Source organism: Equus caballus, chromosome 27, assembly GCF_041296265.1.
Source record: "Equus caballus isolate H_3958 breed thoroughbred chromosome 27, TB-T2T, whole genome shotgun sequence".
In the NCBI taxonomy this organism is placed as follows: domain Eukaryota; kingdom Metazoa; phylum Chordata; class Mammalia; order Perissodactyla; family Equidae; genus Equus; species Equus caballus.
In genome coordinates, this window is record NC_091710.1 from 34986308 (window position 1) to 35005777 (window position 19470).

The window sequence follows — 19470 nt, forward strand, 5'->3', positions numbered from 1 at the left end:
TTGAGGTTTTCTGAGGGCTCCATAGTGCATTTCTGCCTGCCATAAACACTTTGGATACTATCGGGTCTGCTAATTGAATCCAAATTGCAAGTCATCTTTTCCCTGATGCACAGTTTTTCTTATTCCAGGCACCATTCAATACTGGCAGATTTATGGATTATACAGTAACGGGTCAGAGAAGCGCAAGTAAATATGATACATGTTGTCTCAAAATTGAAAGAATCCCAACAAGCACTGAACCTCTTTGCACCCGTAGCGCAAGGTAAAGAAACTTGCTTTCTCTTAAAAAAGGGTATTCTGAGATTGTTTCTACACTACTGAACACATGGAAAGTTCTCTGAGGTGGCAAGTCCCTGAAGTCTTGTAAGGTTTAGAACCCATTCTTTTGCATAAATATGTCTTGTTACGACATTTTGAAATTTTATTAATTATTCAATATTAATTTCTCATAATATGATTCAATTAGAATGCTGTCATCCATATAGAATAACAGTTATGATGTATCAGCAGGAGCAAGAGATCTTTCGACTTTATGATGACAAACCTGGAAGTCAGGAGAGTAAGGGTGCACCATCATCACTGCTGATGAAGGCAAAAATGCTTCAGGTGAATTTACTGATAGGAATGGGAAAAAGGGAGCTCCTGTACACAAGCGACTGTGTATGTCGATTAACTCTAGTAAAGACACCAACTTCAGCAACTTAGCTGTGATTGTCGTCATCACCTGATTAATTTTGCAGTAATCTATAGTTCTCCATGAGCTGTTCTTTTTTGCACTGGCCAACAGGCAATTAAATGAAGACGTAGCAGGAATCACCGTCCCTGCATCTTTAAAATGTTTGTAGCTGGTACTAATCTTTGAGAGTCAGTTTTAGATTGCCCTGGCTTTTTATTTACTCTCTTGGTAGGAATGGACAGTTTCTAGAGCTTCCACTTGACCTTTTCTATCATAACAGCCTTCACTCTACAGATCCTGGAACCTATATCGGGATTCTGCCAGTCACTAAGTATATCTGTTCCCACTACCTACCCAGACATTGGGAAAACAGTCACAAGATGTGCCTGACGTCTCTCACCGTAACTCGTGTTAGATTTCTGCCCATTAGCCCTAGAATTTTCTACTTGGATGTATTAAACATGTCTAGGCTGCCAATCTACTTTATTCCTGGTAACTTCATGATCAATTAACCATTGCCACAAAACTCTGTCCTTCAAAAATAAGATCATCACCCAACTCAGTAGCTTATTATTCTAAATGTATTCACATCATCTATGACAACTCAACATTGCCACCTGACCTGTGCACCTCTGCCTTCCTGTTGAGATGATGGAGCCCAATTTAATGCAGAATCCCTCATTGATAGCTCTGGTTTACTGAAAACAGCCACTACAGAGCTTTCCATGCTGGTGCCCCTCTCACCAGTATGTTTCTCAACTATTTAGTGAATGGAGTCTCCTGTGGGTCATTGCAGAGAAGGAGATTCCTATAGCTGGATGAGCATTTTATGCATAACTGAATCAGTCTAACATTCACTCTAAGCCAGTGAAGTTCTGACATCTGATCCTTGATGACTGTAGGCTACCGCTGAGTTCAACGTTAAACTGGTTAAGATAGTAAAGAAAGTTAGCAAGACAGGTTCAGGGGAATTTGTAGGATTAAAGATCTATTTACACTATTCCCAGGCACTTGATTCAATATAATACATCCTAAATCCTGGGTAAGTAAACCTATCAATATATCCATTTCAATAAATGCTTATATTTTATCCTTTCTGGTTTAATATCTGTAGGGTCCACTCCCCAACTCATGCTGATAGAAATTATTGGCATCCCATGACATATTTGGAGTATAGATTATCTCCTCTTCAGACATGCCATGAACTTTCCAGTGAAGCCTATAAATAACTTTTTATGGACTTGAAGACATAAAGGTGAGATTAGATGTATGCCCTGAGAAGAATCAGCAGCCTCTTTTGAAGAAACAGCATGATAACTGTTTTAAAACATAGTGTATTGGGGGCCAGCCTGGTGGTGTAGTGGTTAAGTTCACATGCTCTGCTTCATCAGCCCCAGGGTTTGCAGGTTTAGATCCCGAGTGTGGACATACACACTGCTCATCAAGCCATGCTGTGGTGGCATCCCACATACAAAACAGAGGAAGATTGCTACAGATGTTAGCTCAGGGCCAAACTTCCTCATATATATATATTGTATATTAATGAAAATTTGAAGTATAGTAAGGCCAACAGATTAGAAAAGGGCAGCCATTTAAAAGATATTTTGTTTTAATGAAAAGTTTATTACTTATTGGTCCCAAGAAGAGGGGACATGCCATGCCATGGGGGGCCATATGGGAAGCTGAGAGTCAGAGGGAGATGGGGGAACTGTGGCAAAAGCCTTTCTTAAAGTTTCTGTAGGAAGGAATGGGTAAGACAGGGGAAGCAGACTTAGGATTGGCTAGTTTGAATAGTTTCAGCATGCTCTGGGGCGTATCTCTAGTTGTCTGGTTCCCGGCCCTAGGGTGATTAGCTCTGATGGCCCAGAGAGCAAGAACCCAACAAAGGAGGTGGTTGAGGTGTGGGCTCTGGATTAGTTGGTTTGTACTTAAAAAGTACACTCACATTTGAGGTGTTTACTGTTTCTGGGAACTGGTTGACATAGCGAGAACAGTCTCTCCAGGGTCAGCAAGATCTCAGATGTCAAAGCCTCATAATAGAAAACAAAAGACATGGTTAACACAAGGATCAACCATCAAATTCTTTTATGCAGAAGGACGCTGGTTCCTTCTGTGTGTGTGTGTGTGTGTGTGTGTGTGTGTGTGTGTGTGTGTGTATCGGGTGGCTGGGGGCATTGAGGGAAGATATCTTTGCTGGCAAGTTGGGCTCAGGGGCATTTGGCTGTTCAAAGATGTTAGCATTGACTAACTCTGCTCTAAAGTTTCCACTCCTTGCCTCAGAGTTTTTCTTTGCCTTAAAAAGTTTTTCTTTTTCTTTTAAATTCGTGACCTTAATTTAACATAAATTTCTTTCAAGATTTTATATTTAAAGAGTGCTGTAATTTAACAGCTTTTAGCATATATTTGCCTCAACTATAGGAGATGAGAGCCTCTTCAAAACGGCCCGAAAGATTTTTTGATTTTTTTTTCTTAGTTTTTTCTTAGTTGGGCATTCAAGGACTTCAGTTTGTCCTTTTCACTCTTTATGCTTTCTAGGCTTGTGAGAAAAAGCCAATTGACTCTACAATCTTGATAACCATGATCGTTACCATAGTTACCATTTTCTCTAGCCACTTGACCTCCATCTGCACAACATCCTTCATCCCATGCTACCAGTGGGGATAATTTGAGTTATCATGATGCCACCACATGCCGTGGAATTACTATTGGCCCATTACTCCAAGCAAAGAGGTTATTTCTTCTCCTCTCAAATATATCAGTGGCTCAATCATGAAATCTTATTTTGATCTGATTCTACAACCCTGAAAGTTGGAAAGCCCTGTTTCCTAAAGCTACTCCAAAAACCGATTACTGGATTAGTCAATGTCCCAGCTGGAGAAAGATGGAACATTCACAGTGAGTAACTGAGGAAAGTATAATAAATGGATCCTGTACTAAAGTATGGACAGGTATGAAGAAACTGTCAAGGAATGTTGCAGGACCCTGAGGTTAGCAAAAACGGGTAGTTTTTTCATAACTTGATCTCAAATAGCAGCAAGGAGAGCTCTTATCTAAACCCACGGTGGGTACATGTATTGAGAGGACCCGTTGACGAGAACTGCTCTCTCCATCAGAGGAATGCAGGGGTCTGACAGTGACCCTGAAGGGAGTCTGTAAACTAAAAACCTAACCTCAATTTCTTCCTATTCTCTCATTTTCTGCCAGAACTTCGCATTGGCTGAACCCAAAGAGAAGCCCAAGCATGTGACAGCAGGGAGATACATCCCATACAGCTCAGCTTCCAATGACACAGGAGGAAAAGTTTAGAGGGTGGATTTGGTAAAATAAACACAAAACACCCTGCACAGGTACCAGCCCAAGAGGAGAAAAATTAGAGCTAGTTATAATATCTGGATTTATTATCTTCTAAGCCTCTATTGGGTTCCCTGCTCTTTCTGTAGATGCAATGGTATTAAGAATGAGTTATTGACTTTATTCTTTTCTAAGAAAATCAGTTCTTCCATCCCCAAATATTTTAGTCTTCCAAATGAGAGGGCCAATGTTTTATGAAATTAGGAGTGAACATTTTTTCTTCTTCCTTACTTTTCCATATGTTTATATCTACGCAATGTAGGTCTACATTTCGAAAACAAGACTAATATGAAATTGGCATTCGTCCCTTAACACAAATACTTCATTTTTGACCTAAATATATGACGAAGAAAAATGTAATCAGATAGAATGGTTACAGTGGCATTTTCTGCCCAGAAAAATTTCATATGCCTAAGATCAAATCCAGGCCTTGCCTCTTTATAGCTTTAATGACTGGATAATTTTTAAAAATTTCTCTGAATTTCAGTTTCTCCACAATTAAAATGGGGGCTAGAATACATAACATGAACAAAAATTGTTACTATTAGAGATAAAGTAGATAATGCTCCTGGCACGGTTGCTGGTACATATTAGGCACCGAATAATTGGAAAGGATTATTAATAGCACAGATGTAGAAGTAAAAGAAGAGAAAATATTGATTTAGATGTCTAAAAGATGAATGAATATCCATGAAGAAATTTAGAAATGAATTATCAAAGCAGCTTTAAAAACTCTTAGGGTCCTGAAAAAGTAGACAGATGTATTTATATTCCTGAGATCTGATAGGGATGTGTAACCACCAGCCATGTATTTGTACTGAGATACAGCCCTTTGCTTTTTTTTTAAATTTTAGACGGGGACTGGCCCTGTGGCTGAGTGGTAAGGTTCGTGCACTCCACTGCGGCAACCCAGGGTTTCGACAGTTCAGATGCTGGGCACCGACATGGCACTGCTCCTCAGGCCATGCTGAGGCAACGTCACACGTGCCATAACTAGAAGGATCCGCGACTAGAATATACAACTATGTAATGGGGAGATTTGGGGAGAGAAAGCAGGGGAAAAAAAGATTGGCAACAGTCATTAGCTCAGGTGCCAATATAAAAAACACAAAATACAATAAATTTTAGACCTATCACCACATGCACACGGATTTCCTTGCCACAAAGGAATTAAACCCCTCTGAGCCACACATTTGTGAAATGTGTGCAGTCCAATCTGTTGGCTGCTTTGGGGCTTAACAAAGTGAATTGAAAACATCAATGATTTATGGGAAACGAAGATGCCATGATGGACTGTATATATTACAATGCAAGGATACCATTCGGTTAAAGCCATTTACATTTCGAATTTTAGCAGTTCCTAAAATCAGCTTATATGCAAAGCTCCTTATACTAAAATGAGCTTAATTTCTGGTTGTAAACAGTTTTCCTGAACACCATAAATTTCAGGCTTCATGAGGATTCCTTGTTCAATTCAGATTAGCTTAGGAAAATCTTTAGTTACATTAAAATCTTATATGGTGGATTTACTCCTTCAACTTATAGCAACAATTTTCCAGGGCATTTTTTTTCTACTGGTGTAATTTTTCCACCACTGTTCTAGCATGTTATGTTGAAGGACTAGTTATTTAATGGGTAAAATTCATTCTTTCTGATCTGTATATAATTTTCATATTTGAAATTAGTACTTTTATAGTATTTCTCTATTACTTTTATATAGACTCTTAAGACTACCACCTTTTCCTTCAAGAATTACAAGATATACTAATATTTTTTAACTACATGGGAAAAGCCACTTACTGGTTTGAGCTGACCATCATCCACTCTCCTTTCTTTTTGAAAACATTTTCTGAATTGCTTTTCGAGCATTCACCCCTTCGCCATGCAGTGCAAGTAACTCTCCAGAAGCTGAATCTATCCTCAAATCTTTCTTCCAAGGTATTCACCACACCCCTTCAAGCTGTTTATACTCTTTAATTCAGGAATGGGCTCATGATCATATTAAAATCAATGAGATATGAGTAGAGTGTATATTCTGTATATATGCTTCTTGGGAACAAGCATTCTTGATTTTCAACAAAAGTTATTGAGGGAGTATCATTTCATAAGCTGGAGTTGAATGAGGAAAGCTGTTGCTTTGAAAGCTGCTGGTAGCCATTCTGTGACTATGAGAGTTTCCAGCCTTAGCATGAAGCAGACACAGCGGAAGATAGAGAAGAGAAATGCAACAAATTCCAGTCTTTGAAGATACTCAAGCCTGACTGAAGCCTTCGCAACTTCTGGACATGTTCCAGTTTCAGGTACATGTACCACAAATTGTCATAATTTTTAAGCTCAAGTATTTATACTAGTTTGTTATTTAGTTCTATTGCTTGCAGTGGAGAAATTTCTATACTTTTTTCCCTCTGTCTATTCAATCAACATTTCCATCCACCTGCAAGGTGCCATTATAAAGGCTCAGGGCTTCCTGCAGTCCTTTTAATGTGCATATGGAATTCAAATTGAATTTTCTCCACGTTCAAAGTTTTCATAGAAAATTCTCTTGGTTTGATTTAGGTATATGAATGCATTTTAGTTACAATTTCAAAATGGACTTTAATTATGTTCTTCCTACCCTATTTACTCAGAATTGCCAGGTAGTTTAAACAAAAATGTGAATACTTAATACATACTAATACGTTTTATATATAATATGCATATATAAAAATATATAACCTATGTTATTCTAAAAGAGAATATCTATACACATTTGGAAAATTATTTAAATTAATTTATATTTCTTTCCATTTGGGTAAGATAAAGATTATGCAGATTGCTCATATTATTTAAGTTTTTGACATTATCAGTTATTAAATAATTAAAAAGTATTTTAAAACAGACCCACAATAAAAAATTTACTTCTTACTTTTGTATCAATCAGTTCTGTTGTATTCATTGGTTTATAACCTGTCCACAAAAATTATGTTCCTAGCAGCATTTGACACAATAATTAACATGCTAGTAAATGAATTTTTAATACTTGTTACAAATCATAGTTTCCATTTCTTTTGTTAAAAAAATAATTCCACTTGTCAGTATTGAAACATGGCACTGATCTTTTTCTCCATAAATTTCATAATTGGATAAAACAACTAAAGGAGAAAACACAGGTTTCTATGGAGCTATCTAATGTTTCTGTCTAAAAATCGAAAAGAACATGGCATGGGCACGGCAAAGACATGAGCAACATGAGAGCGAGAACTAGAGCAGTAATTTTACAAAAAACATATTTGTAAAACCAATATGTTAAATAGTTGCTACACTGATACAAATAGGGAATCATGTGCAATTTTTCTTCATTCAATTTTCCAGCAAGCTTTGTAGTTTATCCAATCATGGAAACAAACGTGAGGAAACCAGAGATACTTTTCTTATTGACGACATCCTGTGAGGTAGGTACAGTATGATAGATGAATAAATGAAGAACAGGGAGTTCAACTAATCGGCCTCAAGTTACAAAATTTGAAACTGGGATTCAAAACCAAGCATTCAGACTTAAATTTCATTTCCTTCATTACTAAATTTGACTCACTAATCATCATCACTATCATCAAAATAATAATAGTAATAATTATACATATATATACACACACATATATATATATACATTAATGTCTAGGGTTTCTTTAAAAAAAATGTGCCTCCTAGATGGCTGGCCAGCCTTCTTTTACTGGCAGTCATTCATTTGACAACAGAGACACAATGACAAATATAAAGCTCTTTAATCTGAGTAATTTTGTCTGCTGCCAGATTTACCAAACGTTAGTTTTGGACTATTACATTATATAAATATTCTGTTTGCCTAACAAATTGAATATTTGAATTAAAAAAGAAAACTTCAGGGGCTGGCCCCGTGGCCGAGTGGTTGGGTTCGCGTGCTCCACTGCAGGTGGCCCAGTGTTTCGTTGGTTCGAATCCTGGGTACGGACATGGCACTGCTCATCAGGCCACGCTGAGGCAGCGTCCCACATGCCACAACTAGAAGGACCCACAACGAAGAATACACAACTATGTACCGGGGGGCTTTGGGGAGAAAAAGGAAAAAAATAAAAATCTTTAAAAAAAAAAAAAGAAAGAAAACTTCAGATATCTAAATTTTTATGTGGTGTTTTGAGTCTTGATGCATCAGGAACACACTGAATGAAGATGGAGGTGAGCAGTAAGAGCGGCTTTGTCTGAATCCTCACGACTTCAGAACTCCTTTCTTCCCACAGCTGAGACATAGGTGTCTCTGAAAAATGAGAGTGTATTCAAAAGCATTTATTAAAAAGCACTGTCAAATTCCCAGTTGAAACTTTTCGGTGTGTGAACACAAAAACGAAATTAAAATAAAACTCCAAAAGCTGCCAGGAACCCTTTGAAATTTAGCAGCTACTGATGTTTCAGATAATGGCACTTTAAAGGAGTTAACATGCAAATCAGACTGCAGAATATTTTTCTCCATTAGAAGTAATTGTTTTCGCTTTACTTTCACTTCAAAAGTCTTTAAAAACAACTTGTCAGAATCCTGGATGTATTTTTCTCATTACTTTTTAAATGGACAATTTCTGTCCAACCACGAGTGTTTCCAAAGCCATTAATGAGCAAATTATTAACTAAACAGTAAGATGAGGATGCACAGAGTTTGTTATGAAAGATTTTTCCATAGTTAATTGGGCTAAAAGGACAGAGTTATGATTGTCTGCTTCCCTCCACTCTCCACTTAGTGGATACACATGCACAAGCCTAGAATACAATTTGAGTCTTTATAAGTTAAAGTTAAATTGTCAAATGAACATGATAGGGTTAGGTTAATGATGATTTTGTTATTATTTCACAGAAACACAACCACCATCTGAGGCAGATAAAGTATATATTGTCAATTCCCCTACTTCCTCAGGAACAGACAGTCAAAATCTACATACGGCCTAAGAATGACCTTCTTTTCTGGAAGTTCGTTGACAAACACTTTTTTCTCTGAATACCCATTCAACATCTGAAAAGAAACACGTTTTTGACTGTTCCTCTTTCCAATTTTGATTTTTCTCTCGTTTTTGTTCCTATTACATATATAACAGATTTAAGTGCTAATTTAGATACATTCAACTAAGTGAAATATGAATTAATTTTTTAACTCACACTTTTGACTGGATTGAATAGTTTGAGACTGATGTGGGAAGTTTAAAATGACAAAATGCTTGGCTCTCATACCTTTTTGGACAAAGAATGTTCTTCAGTTTTATGGTTAAGCTTTGATATCCACATAAACATTGGCACTGTCATCATGGGCAGTGGTAACACTACAGCTTCCATAAGTGACTTTGTGGGCAGCACACATGGGAACCAGAATAGTGAATAGGGTCAGTGTTGCATGATGATTACAGTCAAGCAGTCAAGAAACAGGTTGTGAGTATATGTGTTATAATTGTCAAAAGGTCCCAAAATTGACATTAGAACCCTTTGGTGGTGAAAATAATCTTGGCATTGACTTTAGTGTGGTCCGTGAAGCCATAAGACATTTTAACCACACTATCATTTATATCTTCTTAAATATTTGTCAACCTCCAGGAAAAATGGAATACATATGATAGTTAGTGTTATGTGCAAGCTTGGCTAGGCTATGGTACTCAGCTGTTTACTCAAATACCAGTTAGATGTTACTGTGAAGGTATTTTTGTAGATGAGGTTAACATCTATAATTGGTTGACTGCAAGGAAAGATTATCTTTGATAATATGTCTGGGTCTCATCCAATCAGCTGAAGGCCTTAAGAATGAAAAGTGAGATTACTTCGAAAAGAAAGAATTCTGCCTCAAGACTGCAGCATAAATATCCTTCTTGAGTTTCCAGCCTGCTGGACTGCCGTACAGATTTCAGATTCAGATGGAATATCAACTCTTGCCTGAAGTTCTAGCCTCTGCTACACTATGGAGGAGAGGCTGCTCCCATCTGCAATAGGAGATATGTATATATATATCTCCTATTGGTTCAGTGGGCCTGAGAAGAATAATTTATTTGTCTAGATCATCAAATTATCTGTCTAAAATTATCCACTTATAACTTAGGTGATTATAATTGTGAAGATATGTTTTATTGGGATGCTGATTCAAAACTGGGATAAATGTGTACTCATTATATCTATCAAAAATCTCAGAGACAATCTTACTTTGTCATTAATTAACTAGCTTAATATTGCTTGTGTTGAAGTTGTTTTGTTGCATTATTTAAAAACTATCCGTATCCCATTGGTCAAATGCAACAATACCAACCATGAGGTTGGATACTGTGGACTCATCATTTAAGAGGTTTTCACCGGAAAGGAAGATCAAGAAATAAAATCAGTAGTTGGGATGGAGTGACCTGGTATTCTTTTGAAACTCCCATTAAAATATTATGGGATGATGGGACGCAGATGGAGAAGTGAAGAGAAGGCGTAGGGTGACTAATTCAGTTTATCTGGAACTATCCTGGTTTTGACACTGAATGTCCACACCCTGGGAAATCCCTTAGTCCAGGGCAAACAGGAACAGTGGTCACTCTGACTCAAGCACTGTGCTAATTAGAGACACTGTATAATCTTAATCTTATAAGTAGATATAATTGTAGCTATTTTACTACGGAGACATTGAAGGATCACTAAATTACTTGGAGAACATCTCCACGCTCTCCTATCTCATCCACCATTGTATCTATGTGCTCATGACTTACTAAAACAGTCATTTAATTGGATTTTCTGCTTTTTTTCTTCACTCCTAAGAGCCCTCTCTGTTTCCAAACAGCAGATGTCTTAAGAATAATTGCATTAGAATCATATAATTGGAAAAGTATATTTATGATTAGAAAACTTTAGTTATTAATTAGAAATAAATTTATATATTTGTTATATTATCTGTAGACTCACTGAATGCCATTTTTAAATCAATCAATAATGTAGGTAACTATATTTACTAAAATTATATTGAACCAATTGCATATTGAAATCTTCATTAACAGGAAATGGTAGTGAAACAGAATTAACTAATATTTTATTTTGTTATAAGAACAAGAAGAGAAAAAGCATAAAAATTTCAATAATCATTTTTGTTTTTTATGAACTCTTAAGTAATCAATGTAATTTTTGCAAAGTGTTGTATAAATTGACATATGTTAGGGATATGGTACATAGAATTTAAATCCTCTAAGAAGATTAATTTTTAAATGAATTTAAGTTAATTTTTATTTAGAGTAGAAAAACCTTTTGGTTATGTCTATAGTCATTCTTCAAAAATGTTTGTTTTTAATGTGTTATATCATTTTATAGACATTTTTCCTAAAGTTTAACACACTCTTACTTTTCAAATAAATCACTGAACGTGTCTAGGTTTACTTGTCCTTCTGACTCAGCCACGGAGTATATTTAAGTATTATGAGTATATTTATAAAGAAATTTTCTGTCTCCATTTTAAAGCTTCAAGTAAATTTTTAGTTAAAAAACATCTTCCAAATTACTCAGACTCCTGCTAAGGAAAGATGTGCACAGTAGCAATTAGGACAGTTAATCAGTTGGATTTGTCATCTAAAGGGGAAAAATCATTAGCAAGACACTGGGTGGCCACTGACAGCTTAAATACTTATAAATCCCAAAATTGTCAGCTCCTTCATTTAAAAGGGATAGGTTGAGCCTTCTTCAATTTAAACTTTTGATTTATGTCACTTTGCCAAAAACCTAAACGCTAGGAGCCTTGTCATGCAGAAAACTTTGATAAAAGTTAAACAAGAAAATTGTCCTAGAAAAAGTCAAAAGCTGTTGTCTGCATACTACATCAGAGCCTCCTTAGATCTTAATAACTGTTATGTAGATTCCCACATACTAGAGGTCAGCCCCTGAACGCTTACTGTGCATCTACAATTGACTGAGTCTATGTCACAGAGTTGAATGAGATATAGATCCTGTCGTGAAGGGGTTCATATACCAGTGTCCAAAAATATGATTTGAAACACATCAATGAAATGTTAAAACTGCCACGAAATTAATAGATCTATTCTCTCAAATGGCTTAAATGGAAAAAGCCATATATGTGCTTTAAAAAAATGCAGTCAATTAGATTTGTTATTTAAGGATCAACACTAGCCTCAAGTGACAAATTGCCAAAAAGCACCCTTCAATTGACCTTAACTAGAGAAGTATCTGGAAGACCACTGGTAAAAATACTATGTGTATTCTCTTTAACGTTAACTTATATCCATTGATGTCCTAGGCTCATCAATACTCAAGTCATTGAATCAACTCTTCTTTCATTCAGTTTTCAAAGTTCTTTTCTGCACAATCATCAGGCTAACCATGTGGTTGATCCAACTCGGTTAGGACACTCTAATGTGTACTAAGATTTCCTAAGCTTTGTAAGGTAGATGTGAACTCTATTTTGAAAAATATTCTTTTCTTTATAATTTTCTTTATAATAAAGCAGAATTCAAAAGTCACTGGAACCCATAGGATACAAATTAGCATCTAGATTTTATTTTAATAATCATTGTAGCCTTGTCATCATTGAATTAACTACAATTAATTTCTGAATTCCTGAACTCTGTTAATACACACATGTACATGCACACTTAGATGACCAATTTGATTTGCACAATTTGCTTAAATGACACTTAAAAATAAACAGTAATAGAAGTGCCACCATTGCAACTCTCTGAAGAATCCTTTAAAATTAATTATTCAAGTGATGTCACTTGAGTAATTATTTACCAAATACTTGCAGAAAGCTTATTGAGCTTTTGACAAAAGAGCTAAGGGTCAATGAAGCTTTGGTGAAATAAGTAATACTCAGCATGTAATCTATTAAATATATTAATGGTACTTCATAGACTTTTAGAGCTGGGATATAGCTAAGGTAGTCATTAAATTCATCCACATTACATGCATAGTGGAAGTGGTGGAAGCTCTTATTTGAGAATATAACTCTTTTGCCTGAGTATTTAGAAGACTTTGGAAATCAATGAAGCAAGGGAACAAAAGTTCTGAGAAAGAGTTCAGAGGGAAAGTGGAGAGATGTCAAGACATATCTACATGGTCTAAGTAACCTGGACCAGGAGCGAAAGAAAGAAGAATTGAATAGTGTTGGGTCCTAGCTAAGATCTTACATGAGAATTTTAAAGGGAGATGGAAGTTAAAAGGTCCAAATAAGAACTTTTTCTCTAAAATCTTTGTGAAACATTAAAAACTCTATGTTGAAAGCACAACTCTGCTTTATTGTCTACGTGCTATAAAACTCAAGGTTATGGGTAGTTGGCATATTATTGGATACTACAAAGGGACAATGCACCGGGCAATAAGACAGACCATCCTACTTTGAAATGTAGAAAAATCAGGAGAAAAAGTTAGCAACTTTGGAAACAAAGGAAAAAGACAATGGGGATGCACAGAGTGTGTGTGTATATACATATATATATATATAAAATAAGTGCACAATTTGATGATTTCCCATTAACTGAACACACTCGTGGAACTATCACCCAGATTAAGAAAGGTTAATCATAATTCTCCTTACTGATACAAGTCCTTCCCAAACAAGGATAGCCACTAATCCAATTTCTAAAAACCTAGATTGATTTTGTATATTTTTGTTCCATATCTAAATGCTATTATATATGACGGAATTTTACAGTACACCTTTGTTTTAGTCCATTTGGACTGTTACAACAAAAATACCATAAACTAGTTTATAAACAGCAAATACTTATTTCTCACAGGTCTGGAGGTTGGGAAGTCCAAAAGCATGATGCTGGAAGATTTGGTGTCTGGTGAGGAGGAGATTTGGTGTCTAGACTGCTGTCTTTATGCTGTAACCTCAACAGGACAGAAAGAGCAAGGTTACTTTCTCAGGTGTCTTTTATAAGGCTACTAATTGCTTTCAGGAGGGCTCTGCCTTCATGACCTAATCACTTCCCAAAGACCTCACCTCCTAATACCATCACACCGGCAACTGATTTTCAACATATGAATGAATTTTAGGGGGACATAAACGTTTAGTCCATTGTAATAATCTTTTGTGTGTAGTTTCTTTTGCCTCTTTAGCACTCATGAAGTTTTTCTATATGATGCATCTAGGTCTAGTTACTTCTCACTGCTGAATACATAAAATTTTCAGGGGAAAATTTGAAAATAGTAGTTGGGTATTTATTTTCATTTTTATTTATTAGAAAAATATATAGCTAGAAAACAAAGCCGTGATTCAGAGATACGAATGCTTAGGATAGGGCTGGAGCATGTATATGTCTAAAAAACAGGAGTAAATTAAAAAATACATATATTAAAGATCAGTGCAGGTTGTACACAGCAATGTCAAAAATTTTGAGTTATGCTCAATTGACAGCATTATGTTAAACAAGGATTAGAGCATGAGTCTGTGTCGTATGATTTACAGACAGCAAAAGGAATGGAGTTTAGAGTCAATTGGATCAGTGGAGGATAGCCTCTCTGAGTAAGACAGCAGGTGAGTGGTCAAAGTCATCTGGATTAACTGGTCATCAATTCCTCTGATGAATCTCTTGAGGTCACATGAATCAGTGTGATCATCGTAAGGAATCCAGTGGTTCCACCAGTTCTTTCTTTACCTAGTTTTTCTAGTTACTCTCCATGCATCAGAGAAAGAATTACAGTCTCTTCTTAGAAAAGAAAGGATGCAGTCACTGAGGTTGAAAGATCTTGCCATAATTGATCACCAAGTGTCTGAAAAACATGTGTTGAAATAGATTCTAAGTATTTTTGGCCAAAGAAAGCTAAAAATAAAGCCTGATCTGGCTGAATTTATAAATTTGGATGCACTCAATCAGAATTTGTTGTAAATATTTTGGTTCAAGTCCGTCAAGCACTAATAATACTGTGAAAGGCTGATTAATTGAAGCCTAGTCTCACAGTTCTCTTATTGTTAATGAGGTTGAGATGTTGGGACCTCCATGGCATACTCTAGAGGAAGGAGTCCAAAGTCCCTGAAATACCAGAATATTTAAGTGCATCTACTATGTGCAAACTCTTAGCCACATGCTAATTGTAGCATTCAAGTAGGCTTTTCTCCAGGGAATTTCTTTTTTTTTTACCAACGAATAAAGAAACACATTGGTGAAGGGAGCATTAATAACCTAGAAAAGCTATAGGAGATGCTACTATGGAATTAGGCTCGTGATGTCAGTGGAAATAATTGGATCCTGGAATAGTGATGTTTAACCTTTAGAGACAGAGTGGCTGCAATTACCATAAAAAGCATGGGGGGAGTGTAAAATAATATGTTTTGATCCACAATATGTTATGATTCCTGTGATCATAAACTTCTGGTTGATCATAAACTTCTCTCCATAATGAATAGAGACCCTGAAGAAGAATTGATTGATCTATATATTTCGAACATTTCTTCTTCTAGAAGTCAGAAAACTGACTCTTGTCAACATAGTAGGTATCCATGGCTATTTACCTAGTTCATAGACTTGAGTCCCTTCACAGACCTGCCACTCCTTTACTGAGGGAGGGCTCAGGTCCTTATGAAGAAGAAACTTGAAAGACGACCACAATGTATACTATACATTTTCCTCTAAACCTTTTCCAGGAAGCCTGCTGTCATGTACTGGTTTGAACACGTCTGGAAAAAAGGAAAATGCCTAGGCATTCCTGAGGTAATTAGATACTGGCTCCACGTTGACACTAAATTCTAGAAACCCACCATTCCACCACTGTCCTTAGGTCAGATTTGGAGGGAGGGAGGCTATGGGAGTCTGGCAATGAATGGAGATATGGTCCAGTCTGTTTCACAGTTTGAATTAAAAATTGTGGTTATTCCCCAATTCCTGAATATGTACTCAGAATGCATGTACTGAGTAACTGGTGGAATCAATGGAGCAGTTCCCTGACCCATAGAGGAAAGATTATTTTGATAGGAAAGATCAAGTGGGAGTCTGTGCAACCGTCATCCCCAAACAAATAATAATCTAATAGCAGAATTTAACCCCACACAGACATTAGGGCCACCATCAGAGTCTAGAGAGATGTGGAGAAAATGATTCATATCATGTCCCTGTTTAACTCACCTGTTTGGTTGGTGCCAAAATTAGCAGTTGTTTTGGATTATAATCAATGTTAACTGGTTTTGATGCCTTTGTGGTATCTTTACCGGAGAAAATAAGCCACATCCATTGTTACTTAATACACAGAAATTTATATAAATATGCATATATGTATATATACTAATATATTCTAAATATATGTATTCAGAAATGGTTCACCTCTATGTGGTAGAGTAAACATCAATGTCTTGTTTTATAGTTATAATGCGTTCTCTAGCATTCTAGTCCTGAGTGTCCTTAAACATCATATGTCCCACAGAACATCACCATTACATTGCACTATATTAATGATATTTTGCCCATTCTACCTAATGACAAAGAAGGAACAAGCAGCCAGATGCTTCAGTAAGACATAGGTGTGCTAGAGCTTTCTTATGAAATGGAAAGTCATCATATCAGGATTTTTCCAATCACCCAGCGGTCTGATATATGTGAGGATATACCCTCTAAATTTAGAAACATTAGCTGCAGATTGCACCACCTTCCATAAAAAAAGAAGCAATATGTTTGGTGTAACTATTTGGATTTTGAAGACAGCATGAACCAAATTTGAGTGTACTGCTCTTACACACTTACTGGATAACTTAGAAGGCCACCAGTTTTGTGAGGGATCCAAGATAAGAATGAATTTAACATATGGTCTATGCTCAGGTGCAAGCTGCCTTGAGGTCTGAACCTTAAGGTTGAGCATCCAGTGGTACTTGAAAGGTCTGTGGTAGAATGGGCGCAATAGGGAGCCCTAGAAGGGAATCACAGCACAGACCCTTAAGAGACTGAAGCAAAGCTATGATAATCTCTTCTGCCTAAAATGATTCTCTATTCAAAAAGGAGCTCCTGGCTTGCTGCTGGGCCCCTGACCACTGTATACTAAGTCACTTGGCAACAGCAGCTTGCCAAGTAGTCTAGTAATTTTTGATGCATCCAATCATAAAGTTACTGCTTGCAGCAACATTCTATTATTAATGGCAATGCTATGTACAAGATCCGGCCTGAGCAGGTTTGGAAGACACAAGTAAATTGCAAAGCACATGGCTCACCCACAGTATTCCCTTCAACTGCTTCAGTGTCATGCCTGTACTCCCCAGCTATGGAAATATGATCAGGTTTTGAATAACAGAAGAGGACACAATTAACCAATTAACAGATGAAGAATTCATTGAGGCCTAGTTTGCCGATGAGTCTGCGTGGTGTGCAGCAATCACCAGCTGGAAGTAGTCAGCTGCATTATAGCTCTACATAAAGATACATAATTACGTGGCTCTACATAAAGACAGTCCTGTCAGATAGAAGGGAAATCTTTCCACTTGGTGGTGATTTGAGCAAATGCAAATGTTCTCTGTTTGGAAAGGTCCAATTCTACACTTATTTCTGATCAATGTCTAATGGATTGGCTGGCTTGTCAAGAACTTAGAAAGGACAGGACTGGAAGATTGCTGACAGGAAAGTCTGAGGTGGTGGGAATTACATGGATGGATCTATCAAAGCAGGAACATGGTGCAAAAATGTCTGTGTCGTATTGAAACTCCCTAAAGAATATCTATGACAGAGAAGGATCTCAATAATCATATAGACCAGAAGACCTGTCTGTGGTCTTGTTCTTTGTGTACTTGTGAAAACCAGTACACTTGTTTTCAGATTACGAGTTCTTGCTCAGTGGACCCATATTCCATGTGGCTTTGTTGGCAAGGATGGAGACTATGCATGAGCTCAATAATATGGACTTTCACACATCAAAGCTGATCTGCTTTGTGCCAAAATGAGCAAGAAAAGGCTAATGCTGAACCAGTTTGGCACCATTTTCTGGGGAACTAGCCAGCCACGGGATTAAAGATTGATTACACAAAATGTCTTCCTTCATGAAAGGAGTGAGTGGTTTGTTCTCACAAAAGTAGTTATTATAGATATAGACTGGCCATTCTGTCCCACAACACTTCTGCCAATCCACCATTCATACATTGACAGAATGCTTATTCCTTGCCATTTAGACAACTCGACACTGCTTCTAACTGAAGAATTCATTTGACCACCAACAAAGTGTGCCAGAGATCCTGCCACAGAGTTCATTGTTCTTACTATGTGTCCAACACTCAAAATCAGCTGACCTGATAAAATGATGGAAATGGCTAACTGACAACTCAATTGCAGTGCCATCTGCAGGTGAAAACCTCTGAAAATTTGATGTCCTGTCCTATAGGTTGTGGCATATGCCTTAAAATAGTAGACCTTATATTGTGCTGTTTCCCCCAAAAGCATTACATTGATGGATGGATGATCTCATAACAATACCTAAAAATCCATTTACAAAATTTTTCCACAAACTTGGGCTCAGTTGAATTGGCAGTCCTGGCACCCAAGAGAAAGAGACACCTATGCCAAGGATCACAGTCATGGTTCCATTAAAGTGGAAAATGAGACTGCCAGCTGACCATTTTGAAGTCCTCTTCTACTGAACTGACAAGCAAATGAGGGGATTAATTTATAAGATGCAAGGATTTATCCAAATTACTAAGAGAAAATTGTGTTATTATTACACAAAGCACAGAGGGAAGACTATAGCTTTTACCTGGGGACTTCATAAGGAATTTCTTCGTATTCCCATGTTCAATAATAATCTCAGTGAGAAACTAGGACAACTGAATAAGGTCGGGATCAACATGGACATGGATTCTGTGGAATTAAATTTTTGGGTTGCTCAACCAATTAAGAATCTCAACCAACTAAGTTAATGGATAAGGGAATAAGGAATTAGATAGAGGAAGAAGGGAAATATGATTACTGATTTTGACCTTGCTATCGGCTAAAGAGATAGGGAATACAGTAATGTCTTATGTCAAATGATTTGTTTACCCAATTTTTTAAACCTTATATGGCTAAAGTTATAATTTAGGCTACATGGAGGGTGACAAGTTGACATCACCCTGTGATGATTTGGTGACAGATGGAGTTTTGTGATTAATTCTCTGTTGGTCGAGAATGGAAGCTGGACTGCAAAATGTTTGAAGAGTGGTGGTTAAGATCCATTTGTCACTTTCCCCTTCCCCGTAGACCTAGTTTCTGCTATTCTTTTGTCTGTTCTGTGTTCTAAGGACTGGACCCCTGTGGACTGCATTATCTGCATTTCCTTGCTTTTTGTCTTAAGGTTGGTTTCACCCAATGGAGGGCAGCAGCAGGAGGTTATAGAATGGGAGGAAAGAGTGGTAAGTTTATTTCTTCTCTACATCCATTCTCAGTTCCAGTAGTGGCTGGCTGCAGAAGCCATAGTTATGGTAGTGACTACTTCTCTATAACCGTGGTTCTTTTGAACATCCCCTTTTCCTTTGTTCAACT

General features: G+C 36.9%; 1 pseudogene; it reads left to right on the forward strand.

Annotated features, from left to right (window-relative positions):
- Positions 1-498: 498 nt before the first annotated feature.
- LOC138921075 (tigger transposable element-derived protein 1-like) overlaps positions 499-19470 on the forward strand; it is a 28456-nt pseudogene continuing 9484 nt past the window's right edge.